The following is a 14,420-nucleotide window of genomic DNA, read 5'->3' as shown; positions in this document are numbered from 1 at the left end:
GGACATTGATGAGAGCAAATTAATCGACATATCAAAGGAACCAATCCTTTCACCCGTTCGTCAACTTGGATTATTCTGCCAAAATCTAGGGTCCCATCTGTTTCGTATCAGATCATGTCTATGCCTACTTGGTTTCTTTGGGACCGAATTCTTAATGAGAAGCCGTAAAAACTCCTACAGGACTATTTTCGAGAGGATCCGACAGGTTTTCAAGGATTTGCAGTACGTAATGGAGTGTTCAGCCACCATATTGGATCTGCCATTTTGGATTTGGCTTGACTGAGGTCAGATCTATGATGAGCAGTCCCAAAATCATCCACGCAATCATTTTTAAGTGGATCTGCTGAATTTCCAGTGACTTACAATACAGAGTGGATCGAACGCCATATTGGATCACTATCTTGGATTCCGATCATCGCCATTTTGGATTTTGCTTCTTTGGGATCGGATTTGTCATATACAGTCCATGAACCACTCGCACAACCATTTTCAAGTAGATCCGGTCAATTGTCAGTAGTTTGCGGTGCGTAAATGAAGTTTCTGGCCACCATATTGGATTACCATCCCAAATTTCGATCACCCAGCTACTGATTCGTGGTCAACCTACTATTAACTCTAACACAGGTCATTTTAGAGCTGTTTTAATCATGAATGAGCTAAAGATCCAAGGTTCATATGAGAACGAAGAGATTTTTGGCACTTTGAAGCGCCATCTTGGGACCGCCATTTTGAATTCTGCAAAGTTGCACACGGCTTTCGATAGCTCTTACCCATAGCTACCTCTAGGCGCAAGGTCGTTTTTCTGCGATGAAAACAATTATGGGCAGGCCGGTGTCCCGGTTGACAAATTTTGCCCCATATGTATATATAAAATATAAATCTTTTAAATTATTTTGCAAACATACCTTATAATTTAAACTGATAAAATAATATAATCACATATAAACTTATATAGTCATATAAGATTATATATGATCAGATCATAATGTTGCATCTCAAAGTATCCGATAGATGGCATCCGACGGAATCTGATTCTCGTATTTAAAATTTGATGAACAGTGGTATAAGAACGGTATCAGACACGGCAATGTCGTGCTAAGTTGCGCCAAGTTATGTAAATCGTGGAACAGCACAACTTTTGTATCGTGGAGTCCACTTTTATAATAAAGTGGCACATTTAAAAAATAACATTTGAAAACAACAATTTTCTGCAGTGGATGGACACCGGATCGGATCAGATCTACTCATGTCTGATTGGATCTGAGCAGATATAATAGATTATTCTCGTTACATATCTGACTCTATCCGCTAGGATCGGATCAGATCTACTCATGTCTGATTGGATCTGATCAGATAGGGCCAATATTTTGATCAAACCAGATTTGAGTGGATCGGATCTGATGAGATCTGATTAAGTTTGTTCCGATCTCTTCCATTTTTTCCCGGGTGTATCCATACATGGGTGCATATATGATCTATTGTTCATATCTAGTTATATTTGGAATTATATATGCCCATATATAATGATATATGGACCCATATATAATTTTACATAAAGCACCAAATTTCATATATAATCACATATAATCATATATATTTATATATAATTATATATAATTATATATATAATCTTTTTTTTCCGGGAAGATATAACAAAAAGGTCGGAACACTGAATTATCTCGGAAATATGACGTTTTCGGAAGAAATGTTTTATACAAAAGAGTTGTAGGGTATAGTCTTTGCGCAATACCCCCTCCCCGTGATCACTAAGAGGTCCCCGCAATTTGAGAGTGTTTTTTTATGTTTTCGGGGGTGGGAAATTCAATTCTATTGGTTTTTTTTACCTAACTCCGTGCAGTTATTTGTTAATAACAATTTTATGTTGAAAAATCCATTTTCAGAAGAGACAATGCGAGTTACAAAAAAATGTGTTGAACAAAAGTTTTTCCTCTCTTTCTAACGAAGAAGTACGTTTTTGAATTTTTCAAATCCGTCGAGTAGTTTCGGAGATATGAGCAACAAAGCGACAGGCGGTGGGGGCGAGCGGGTGGTCTGTGCTCACGCTGCTCTAGCGTGGAAAAACAAAAAACATCAGTCGTATCACATCTTTCGTGAGAGATTGTTCGTTTTAATCCAGTGCGTTTCTAATCGCTTCTTTTTTTTTATTAAAAGTTAACATAACACTGTTTGTCAAATTTTAAATACGAGAAACAGATCACATCGAATGCCATCTATCGGATACTTTGAGATGCAATATTCTGATTTGATCATATATAATCTTATATGACTATATAATTTCATATACGATTATATTATTTTCAGTTTAAATTATAAGGTATGTTTTCAAAATAATACGATTAATATATTTATTTATAAGAACTATAACATATATTATATAACAGTTTTTTCACGAATTATTATATTTAATTTCACTGTTTACGAAAATATTTAATAAAAATTAATATGTCAATTAAAAAAATTAAGTATCTTATGCAAAATTAGAAAAAAAAGAAAACTTAAAATAACATAAGCAATGAGAAGTGTCGTTTTCGGTCGAAGCGGATCTTGATGCTTAATAATATTTCACAATATCAATTATTATTAAATACATGTTTCAGTTTTTTAAACTGCGTGTCAACTTTGTCGGACTTAAAACGCAATAATTGTGTAAATTAAAACTAAAAATAATATCTTATATTAATTTGATTGTCAAGTAAAATAATATACTAGAAGAATATTTATAACAGTTATACAAATTTATATGGATAGATCCATTATAGGGTATATATTCATATATGATTATCTTTAACCTTATAAATCCATTATAGGGTATATATTCATATATGATTATCTTTAACCTTATAAATATACTTTTACATGATCACACATGATAATATACTAATATTTAAGACCATATATGACTATATAAAGTTATACTTAGAGGTTTAGCCATGTAATATTGTTCAAGACTATATTTCCATTTTTTATATGACCATTTATAATTATATATTTACTAATATGAACAAATAAGAGGTATTTTTTCCCGAGTATATAATCATATATGCTCATGCATGGCCATGTATAATTATATACTCTCATATATAGCCATATAATATTGTTTAAGATTATATTTTCCATTTCTTATATGATCATATATAATCATATATCTACTAATATAAACTAATATGAACAAATAAGAGGTTTTTTTCCCGGGTTATATAATATTATATATGGGTCCATATATCATTATATATGGGCATATATAATTCCAAATATAACTAGATATGAACAATAGATCATATATGCACTCATGTATGGATACATATAAGATTCATATGGAAGTATATGATTATATGATTATATATAATTTCATGTAGCGTTATATATAAAAAGCAAAATTTCCGTACTTATATATGATATCATATATGATTATATATGATTATATATAATTATACAGGCGATTGAAATATATATTTAAATTTAAGTTATAATATATGGAATAAATCATTTCACTTTTGATTCTACAGCTTTTGAAAAAATATACATCTTAATTTATCAATGCTTTATTATTGAAGTTAACAGTTCTTTTTTAATATATATTGACTATATATGGTTATATATGATTATATATATTTACATATATATAATATCATTATATATGATCATATAAAGACAAAATTCATATATAATTGCATTATATATAATCATATATATTTATATATAATTATATATAATCTTTTTTTCCGGGTTTTCTTTATAGGTACGGCGTATATACATATATGAGCATATAAGATCGCTTCTTATATGAGCATATAAGACATTATAAGAGATATTTTTTCCTGGGTGCATCGATTTTTTTAGACTTGTCGCAATGGAAAGCTTACGTTGACATTTTATTAGAAAAATGGCCTTAAATTTTTGAAAGCTGGTTTTGTTTCTGAAATATTCCTCAAAACCTTTTTACATAAGAATTCTGGATAAACTTGATAACGTCATAACGTTTATGCAATAACAGTCATATGGCCATCACCCTTTCATGTACCTGAAGTCGCGATGCTGCCGCATCGCTTGATAGTACATACTCGTATAATAACTCGATCATATTTGACATTAACGTTAGTAAAGACCTTTGTGATAGGAGCTAGTTTCAACCAATCCAAATCAAAGGAACTGGCGTGGGATTTTAATAGCGTTGCTTGTGATCGTCGCAGTCCTAGCTCTTATTGTTACATCTGTAGCTTTGCTCACACCTCCCGATGATGGCCCTAGAGTACGAGGAACACGATTACGTCTTTCTGAGGTAAGTAATGACGAATTCGTAATTAAGTCTTGAAAGAAATGTGACAATAAGATATTTTAATGCAAAATACAAAGCAATATATTTTTCTCTGAAAGGAAAAATTGGTAATTATTTACTTTAAGATCGACTTCGCCAATTTCGATGACCTTGACATATGTTGTCAAAGTCACCCTCCTGAATAACCTTCAGAAGGTTATAACCGTCGCTCGTTGATTATTAAAAAGTTATTAACAAAAAAAGGAAAGTTTAAGCGAATTGTTAGTATATTGAATAGTCTTTTTATTAAAGCAGAGAATAGTTGGTATATTAAAAAGTATATACACAATTTTATGTGTTAGAAAGCCCGTTTATTATTGTAATTGTACAATTGTGTAATATTATATTTAGTACTGAAAGACACACACACACACATAGATGTGATCATCTATGTATGTGAAAACAGTGCATGTATGAGCAGAGAGGCAATATTAACAGATTATTATTAATTATTAACAGATCTATTTAATTTTCAGATATGGGATACATCTTTGCCATTATATTAAAAAAGCGTCAATTCGTTCAATTGTAATTATAACACCGACGAAATAGGAATTCGGCTGAATATTCTATACCTATTGTGCTCTTTTCGCATTCCATAACGAGGAATATTTGTGCGCGTGCAAATATTTTCATGCGTTCTGTATGTTGTGTGTACCAGTCACAGGATTGACAAAATTTATTTTATGATTTACCGTCAAATGTATATAATCTTTGTTGGACAAACGTTTATACGATTTCTAACAATCTGACATAATTGTTGTTCCGGGTTTTATCCATTTTTTAATAACAAACAGCAGACCCACCCAGTAAGCAAAAAATCATTATTACAATGTTATTGCAACGATATTCTAGAACTTGTAATGTTGTTAAATATATAGTTCTTAATGTTGTATATAGAACATCATTATGAACATACTTTGACCACGATTCCGAAATTTCAGTAATGTTGAAATGGGAGTGCCATAACGTTGCAAATGACATTGCGCTAAGGTTTTTCTATCATTCCTGTAATGTTTTGGGGATAAAAATTTAAACAAACTATCAACTTTATTACAATATTATATCAAGATTATCGTAATATTAATTCTAACATTTATTTAAAGTTGTTATTGATATTTTGTTTTTATTTCAGGCAATATGTATTTATTTTCAATAAATATGCATTACACTAATTATCATAAAAAAGTAGTTTTATTTATATAAAAAAAATATATATACATATACATATATAGGTTTTATTATGAGTTTTATTTCGTGTGCCAATTATCTCTGCGAAATATCTCTGCCAATTATCTCAGAAAGTATTGATCCTAAGAGGGGAAGTTTTTGAAGTCAGCCTTCGGATAAGGGAAATTAAGGTGTCTTCTAACTCTTCTTTAGGCAATGCGATATAGGTGCTCTAGTTCAATATAACTCTTTTACTATTTTTCTTCAAACTCTTATTCTTTCCTTCTAAACGGATTATTATTCTTTCCGGATCTTTACCAAACAGTTACTGGAAAATAAGAATTTCTCGTTCAATTTCAGAAATATTAGTAACAACTTCAGTGATTCATTCTGTGTATCAAAATACATTATGTTACTTTTTTACCTTTTAAATTTTTTTTCTTTGTTTACGGGTGTTTGCAAATCTAAGCCATTCCATTATAGAATGTTCTAAGTCTTTCTCTGTATTACAAGGGATTGTTGTCTAAAAGCCTCTAAAACAAGAAGAATTCAATATAGTTTAGATAAGAGAAAGGTTATAATTTAATATATACATAATTTAATAATAATAAGCAGCTTTACTTACGACTTGCATAAAAGCTTCTTGGTCATTTTTTAACATTTCCTCAAAAGTAAGAAAACTGTCAATAGAAGTTAAGGAAATATGTTCTCCAATCTAAATATCTTGTACAGCGTTTTCCTTATGATATATTGTTCACTGATGTTTATCTTAGCCAGGGTCAATTTTTTCAAATGGTGGTTTTTTGAATTTGATACAATTGATTCTGTATGTTAAGATATATTCATTGCCCTGTACATATAAAATATGCTTACAATAATATATTTATATACTTTGGAGTGTGATAGCACAAATATGTGAAAAAATATAGAAATGAATAAAAAGTCAGTTTTGATGGTCTTGTTTATACTGATCGTTTGTTACGTCTATCAACTTTATACTAATTTTATACTAAATTACTCTTTCAGTGATATATGCAAACGATGATGTATTAAAGCCGTACAATACTTCTTCAACAAATCGTCTCCATGCATATTGTACCAGCTTTATACGTTATCGTTTACATATTTCGTCAAATTTTGAGGTTATTTTATAGAAAGTTACACTGTTTGGTACCATCGAAATAATAGCATTGACGAACCTTGATGATATTTTTGATATGTCCAAAGACAAGTGTATTATATAACGTAGATAGATTTGATATTTCCTCTCTTCTGTAAATCTCTCTTGTAAATCGAAAAATGAATCCTGCATCACCAGCTACTATTCATAGCACGTATGGTTAATTGAGTTCTTATCATTAATATACAACTTTTAGAATATAATAGTTACTTACTTATATATAAATATGCTGTAAATAAAGAGCACTCCGCACTGCTCGATCCACACACGTGTATACGCACTCAGGCATCGTATGTAGGATAATCATGTATGTACATCATGGCTGTCGCGATGAGCATTGCGCACAATATAAAACAATAACATTATGGCTGCGTTCGGGGAGCGCGCTATTAGCGCTATTTGCTTATTCTATCCTTGTTCTACACTTGATGAGCGATAAAGATAGAATTATGCAATAGCGCTAATAGCGCGCTCCTCGAACGCAGCCTATATATAACAACAGAAAATTAATATACTACCAACGTTATTTCTAAGTCCAAATTACAAGGAATTTTGAACTATTGCATTGATCTGAAATAAATGTCAGAGTAACATTTGAAAAATATTTTAAAATATTTTAACAACATTCAGAAAAATCATATTACGAAATAATATTTTTCAAATATGTGTATAATATTATTAAAAAACGTTTAAAAAATACACATAAAGTCAATATTTCTAAACGTTAATTTAATGTTTTTTGCTTACTGGGCATACAGCACAAAAAGTTGAAACAACGTTGCTGAGATGTTGCAATGTTGAATGTTAAAGTATAAATATCTTTCTAACGTTGAATCTATGTTGATTCTTCTACATTGATCCTTTATGTTGCTACAATATTGAAACAACATTGAACAAATTATTAATCTTTCGAAATTCAAAAAAGTGTGCAAATTAGAAACTTGCAACCCCCTCATCATTACAGATCGCTACAATTGCTCCTATTTTATTTCGCTCCTCTTATGAGGAAGCTTGTATTTTATTTGATGCATAATTATTAGTATTTATTAGTTTGGCTTCCTCATAGAGGAAGCTACATGAGCGAAATAAAATAGGAGCAATAGTAGCGATCTGTAATAATGAGGAAGCAATGTGCAAGTTTCTAATTTGCATACTTTTTTAATTTTAAATTTAACCTTTTTATGAATTGAAAAAGGGTCAGCTTAGTAGCACAAGTGGGGTTTTACAATTAACGCAATGTCAAATCGATGTTGACTTTATTGAGAGTTCAGGCTACATGGTCCATATATGGACTTCGCATATGGACCTTTGCCTGTTGCCCGACAATGGCTGCGTTCAGCAGACACAACTGTTAAATGTCGTCTTATTAACACGCTACGCTGATTTGTTGGGTCTAAAAGTAAGAGCCAATCACGTTCGATTGCTACTGAGCAGTTTGTTCTGCTGAACGCGCCCATTGTGCAAGGGTCTTAACGCGCGCGCTCCCCGAACGAGCCTTAAAGCCCGTGTTACACTACGTATTGCGGACGCGGATCGGATTGGGATTGCGGATTGCGGATCGTAATTCAGCCAATCTTAGACGAGCAGCTCATCTGTGATTGGCTGAATTCTGATTCGCGATCCGCAATCTCAATCCAATCCGCGTCCGTAATACGTAGTGTGACACGGGCTTAAGACTCCCGCACAAAAATTGTCGTAGCAATAACATAAGACGTATCGTAAGAGCCTCCGCACAAGCTCTCGCGTGGTAACGTAACGTAGATCAATGCACAAGAAACGTATAACGCCGTAACGGCCGTAACCAATACGTTTCTTGTGCGTTGGCTTACGTTATGTTACGCTACGTGACCATACGAGAGTCTTGTGCGGTGGCTCTAAGAATTAACCAATTAAGGTCAATCCAGACAAACTTGCATAGGTGCATATAAAGAAATGGATTGGCCTATTTCTTTATGCACATGTATATGGACCAATCAATTTTCTTATGCTTATGTTTATGCGCTATGAAAGTTTGTCTAAATAGACCTTTAAGCTCTGGGCACATAAAAACTTTTTTATAAAAGCAGGTTTGAGTAAGGTTAAAACAACCTAGCTTCCGAAGCGCGGATCTAGCTCGCGGCTGGTCAGGGTTCGGAGTAGGCGCGGAGGAAGACACAAGACTCGGTTGAAATGAAACGTAACAAGTTTATTCTATAACGCGTAACTAAATATACAGTAAAAGCGCGGGTGCGCCGGAATTATGCACCGAGAGCGCGGGTGCGTCGGAGGTATGTACAGAGATCGCGGGAGTCGACGGTATATACAGAGATCGCGGAAGTCGACTATATATATACGGAGATCGCGGAAGTCGGCGATATATACAGAGATCGCGGGCGTCGCGGATGCGGATACGGTACCGGCGATACGCGGGGATTGCGGAGTTCGGAGCGGTGTACAGAGATCGCGGGAGTCGACGGTATATACAGAGATCGCGGAAGTCGGCGATATATACAGAGATCGCGGGCGTCGCGGATGCGGATACGGCGACGGCGATACGCAGAGGCCGCGGAATTGACGATATATACGGAGATCGCGGAAGTGCGAGCTTGGCCAGCGGCGGCGGTAAGCGCACGCGATGCAGGACCGCGCGGGATCGAGCGGCTAAGACCCTTAGCAGAGGTAGAGATGACTCTCTACATCCGGACGTCTCGGAATACGCGGGCGGGAAGCGGTACCGGGTGGCCAAGACCCTTGGCGAGTAAGAGAAGAGCTCTCTTACCCTGGTTCACTCCGGTATCACAGGTCCTCGGAAGGAAGATCGAGTCAACCGCCTAGATTCGTCACTTGGCAGAGCCAGAGATGCCTCTCTAACTCCTGGTCGTTTCGAGTTTTGGGATTGCGGGATCCGTGAGCAGCGGAGAACAGGTCGGATCGGTTTGCTGGCTCACGGCGGAATCTAATCTTGCTAAAAATTCGCCGGTTTATATACCCGCGGCGGTGTGTGTCGGTGTGGCGGGGGTATACGCGACGGCAATCGCGAGCGCCGGGATGGAGCGGCGGAGCGTTCGAAAAATACGGCGTCCCGACGCCGCGATTGCGTTCGGCGGCTTTCGGCCGTTTTCGGCACCGCTCGGCGCTCCGAGTCAGTTGCCGCGGTAAGTCCGTTCGCGGACTTATACGCGAGATAATATGTTTAAAAAAGGGCACACCGTGCTTTGTCTCGCCCGGCGGGTGTTCGGCCGGGCGGCATCCGGCTGATGTTCGCCGGGAACGATGTGTTTCGGGGCGCATCGTTACAACGTAATATGTGAAGCATATTTTTGGCGTTTACGGCCATATATTGAAATTATTACGGAGCTTGTCTCTAGCTATTTCTAATGTGTTTGTAAGAAACTTCGTTAATTTATCGATAGTATGCTAACTCGACTATAGAGTTTAAGAAATCTTTGTCCCCAAAACGCAGGCAATCTTAGGATTGACTGCCCAGACAGCACACATGTCCACAAGCGGGACATAAGACGTCTAAAAGACGTCTTATATCCCGATTTTGGATATTGTGCTGTCTGGGTAATCAATTCTGCCGAACGGCCAAGCGTCTTAGGTTGCGATGCACTAGACGTTTCAAACTCTTCAGAGTATTATTTTATCCTTGTTTAACATTTGATAAACAACAAGGATGAAATGTTTCCAAGAGCGTTTGGAGCACCAAATGGATCGCACCCTTTGTCAAAGTTTTGTAGTAATTTAATTTCTGATATGTGTGTGTGTAGACAGTATACAAATCGGCGGGGAAATCGCATAAAAAACTAATCTAATAGCGTTTCGTTTTTGACTGGGCCGGGTTTCAACTTAACCCGAGTTGGGTTATTACGTCACATGCTGGAATCGTCCAATTAGAACCTATAAGTAGAGCCTGTGACGTCATAACTCAACTCGGGTTGAATTGAAACCCGGCCCAGTCGAAAATGCTATAACTCCCAGCCTATTCCTAGAAACTGCTTTAATCAAGACACTTGGATATTCCGCAGAATTGACCGGTCAATCCTACAAATGCCGCGTTTCGAGCTTTGACCATAACATATGCATAGATGCAATGGGTTCCGCCAATATTCGCCGCTCGAGGCTCGACGCCGAGCTGCCGATCGCGCACGTCATGCTGTGCCTCAGGAGCGTCTCTATAGAAGAAATATGCTAAAATTGTACCTTCCGCTAAATTGTTATTAAAATATTTTTACTTTTAAAAATAATTAAACATTTATACGTGGAACACGTTACAAATACCTCGTACCTGAGGTAGAGCGTCGCACGCTTTGTTTATGATTGTCAGGCTAAAATCTAGAAAACTATTAAAAAAAACCGAAGATAGGACATCGATAAATAATCTCTAGATATCGTGACAAAATCACCTGCAAAACCCTATCTCAATCGGAAGGATGGTTTATTCGGAAGTACAGCCCTCTGAACTAGTGCAGCCAGTTCAGCAATAGAAAACGGACCTCATGTGTGCAATGTTGCTTGTGCGCAATAGTATCTTGTGTGCAAACGTCCATTCGTCTCTTAATTTTTTAATTGTGCGCAATAGTGCTTGTAGGCAATCAATCTGTAGGCAATAATATCATGTGTCCAATGCGGCTTGTGTGCAATAGTATCTTGTGTGCAAACGTTCATTTGTCTCTTAATTTTTTAATTGTGCGCAATAAAGCTTGTAGGCAATCGACTTGCGTGCGTGCGTGCGTGTGTGTGTGTGTGTGTGTACGGATTTTTTGTACACGCATCTACTTCTACAATTTTTTAGATACCGGGTTGAAATTTTGCACACAAATAGAGTATTATAGAAAGTATGTTCTCCTCTAATTTTATTAAAATCCGTCGACTGGTATGGATTTTAAGGTGATTTTCATTTTTCATAAAAGCGTGTTTTACGCTGTAGCTTTCTCAATATTTGAGATATCGCCCAGTGAGAAATACCTCATCAAAACGATATCAAATTGACGTCAAATAGATGAAATTTTCATCTATTTGACGTCAATTTGATATCGTTTTGATGAGGTAGGGGAGACCGGGGCTAAGCCGACACTATTTTTTCAAAGGCAATTTTTAATATTTAATTAAAATTTTTAGGCAAATTCAATGGTACATATTTAAAGAGTGTTTCTTCAGGTACAAAATTGATTCAGGAAGTTTTGCTGTACGTCGCTTTGTTTTGCCGCCAGGAAAGGAAAAGTGACGCGAAGACTAATTTTCGAATTGAAAAATGCCGGGGCAAACTCGACACCCCGCCGGGGCAAACTTAACACTTTGTCTGATCGACACAATTTGATCTGGAACTTATTTTTTACTGTCTGAAAATGAAAATACATTGTTTATTGTGTATTTAAAAAGTACAAAAATTCGGAATAAAGTAGCTAGAACAATCATTTGAAATAATGAGAACAAAAATTGTTGAACTTTCAATTATCTTCATCTAAACTTATGTCTGAAAAACAATTAATGCAAGTAAACTCGCGATCGGACGTATTTCTCACTGGGTCGATTTATTTCTAATTCTATTATATTTTTCAGTTTTTTCTACCCCTATTTCATATATAATTCTTTAAGATTTGATTGATTAGATCCATTTTTATACGCGATCAAAGGTCCATAATTTTTTTAGAAATATGTGTGGCAAATTTTGAAATATCGGGCTATTTATAGTTTTATTATATTCTTGGCTTAATTGTCTAGATCAGATCATGACCTAAGATCGGTGTGATTCAAGCAATTAAGTCAAGATCGGGGCATGATCCAGACAATTAAGCCAAGATCGGGGCATGATCTAGACAATTATGCCAAGTCGGGGCATGATCCAGACAATTAAGCCAAGATTTGGGCATGATCCAGACAATTAAGCCAAGATCGGGGCATGATTTGAGTCAAGATCGGGGGACGATCCAGACAATTAAGTCAAGATCGGGGACGAACCAGACATTTAAGCCAAGATCGGGGCATGATCTAGACAATTAAACCATGATCGGGGCAGGATCCGTACTTATAATACCAAAATTATAGCAGCCACTAATTTTGGTATTAGAAAAATAATTTCGGACACAATTACATCACACCATCTCAAAGATATGTTAAATTTAAAAAGAATAGTATTTTTAATCATTATTTAATTAAAGAATAACTACAACTTCGTCTAATACTTGTCAAGTTTCATAAATTCTTAACACATTCATACTCCTTTGAATGTTCAAGACGCTTGTCGTCACCTTAGCAGCAACAGTGTTTTGTTTATAGATTGCGATCGAATAAATTTATTGAACGTTTTTAATAAAAAGACAGGATGCCTCAAAAACTAATCAACTAAATCTTAAAGAATTATATATAAAATACGGGTAGAAAAGACTTAAAAATATAATAAAATTAGAAAAATTGCGCCAAACCAGCCGCAATTTATTCAATTCTAAATCTGTTATATTCTTCAGTCTTATATTCTCAAGTCCATATATAGACCATGTAGCCTGAACTACTCAAGTCAACATCGATTTAACATTGTGTCGATTGTAAAACTTCATTTGTGCCACTAATTTATTATTTTATAATTTTAGTAATAAAATCACTTTTTATATATTTAAAAAATTATTTTAAAGTAGAAATAAAAAACTAATGTATAAATAAAATTATGGCGAATTAAATAACTCCTTACAGAATAACGCGGAAGGCAAATCAATTTTATTGTTAATGTCGCAATTGCTGTCCTTAAACATTTATCATAAGAATGCCGAAAACGCATATTGAAGTAATAACTGGCACGCATTTTCCTAATCGCATTGTATTCGTACAACTTTGCATTCGGCGAGACGTATTATCGGTTTTTCAGCATGCGCGATGTTACAATTCAACTGGTGTGCCATAGAAACTAACTTTCGAGCGATTCGGTTGGGTTAAGCTAAGCGTAACGCGCCTTGTCGTGACCGATTAGGATTACGTTCCCGAGTTATGCATTTCGGTTTTCACTATCGCGCGCTTTTACACGCACGAGTTCTTATGTACACCATGTAACAACTCTAGATTATATTAACTCTCTATTGATATTCTGAAATTAGGTCAGCCAATAGTGTTCTGTGGACTGATGACTTCTACAACGTACTGAACCACAGAATAATATTACTTGCTCCACTTTCAAAGTATTGACGTTACCACTAGATAAGAGATTGATATTAATGTAGTAGGTCGAATGCTTCTTTAGGTGATAACTCAGCGTCACATAATTTCATAAAATATGTCACATAATATTAACTATTCATACGTCTCTTTCAGATTATAATATTTATAATATTGTTCTACGCATATATAACATTTAATTCCATTTTTATACGAAATGGTATTAAAATCAATAATAAAGTCATAAAATATGAAAAGTCTAATTAAGTAGAATATTTAAAAAATAAAAAATTAAATGTGATCTCTAGATTATAATAAAACAATATATTGTATATATCATAACAATACAAGTTAGGATAGTTAAATATAATTCACACTTGACCATCTCACAAGCTCGAAATTGCAAGTTTAAACAATGAAAAATAAACGTGGTAAAATTGACGTGGTCAAATAGATATTTATGTGCGATCGTTAGTCTATTTCGTTTTTCTACAATACTTCACTCGGTCATTGCAAACGCTACGGAATTATACGAGGCACAGAAACTCGACTGGTCGCCATAAATGTTCCTTTTAATGTCGTCTTCGCGAAACAACGGCCGTAGCTTAA

The 14,420-nt window shown here is 35.0% G+C and overlaps 1 protein-coding gene and 1 long non-coding RNA gene across 3 annotated transcripts in view; one reads left to right on the top strand and one right to left on the bottom strand.

Moving 5' to 3' along the window:
• The first annotated feature begins 3,797 nt into the window (after positions 1–3,797).
• Positions 3,798–14,420, top strand: part of Dpp10 (Dipeptidyl peptidase 10) — a 176,408-nt gene continuing 165,785 nt past the window's right edge. Inside the window, exon 1 of one of the 2 annotated variants that reach the window (XM_071718747.1) lies at positions 3,798–4,300. The gene's annotated coding sequence lies outside the window, so the exon portion shown is untranslated. The remainder of the gene's footprint in view (positions 4,301–14,420) is intronic. The other variant, XM_071718745.1, reaches the window with a different exon arrangement.
• Positions 5,512–7,261, bottom strand: LOC139780214 (uncharacterized). Its single transcript, XR_011720180.1, has 5 exons — positions 6,901–7,261; positions 6,706–6,827; positions 6,132–6,356; positions 5,931–6,039; positions 5,512–5,834 (listed from the first exon to the last, which is right to left on the bottom strand). It is a non-coding gene; the product is annotated as an uncharacterized lncRNA (long non-coding RNA).

This window comes from Temnothorax nylanderi, unplaced genomic scaffold (assembly GCF_030848795.1).
Source record: "Temnothorax nylanderi isolate EJ_2023f unplaced genomic scaffold, tnyl_v1.0 TNYL_tig0267_pilon, whole genome shotgun sequence".
NCBI classification, from domain to species: Eukaryota; Metazoa; Arthropoda; class Insecta; order Hymenoptera; family Formicidae; genus Temnothorax; species Temnothorax nylanderi.
This window is presented reverse-complemented; position numbering and strand designations above follow the sequence as displayed.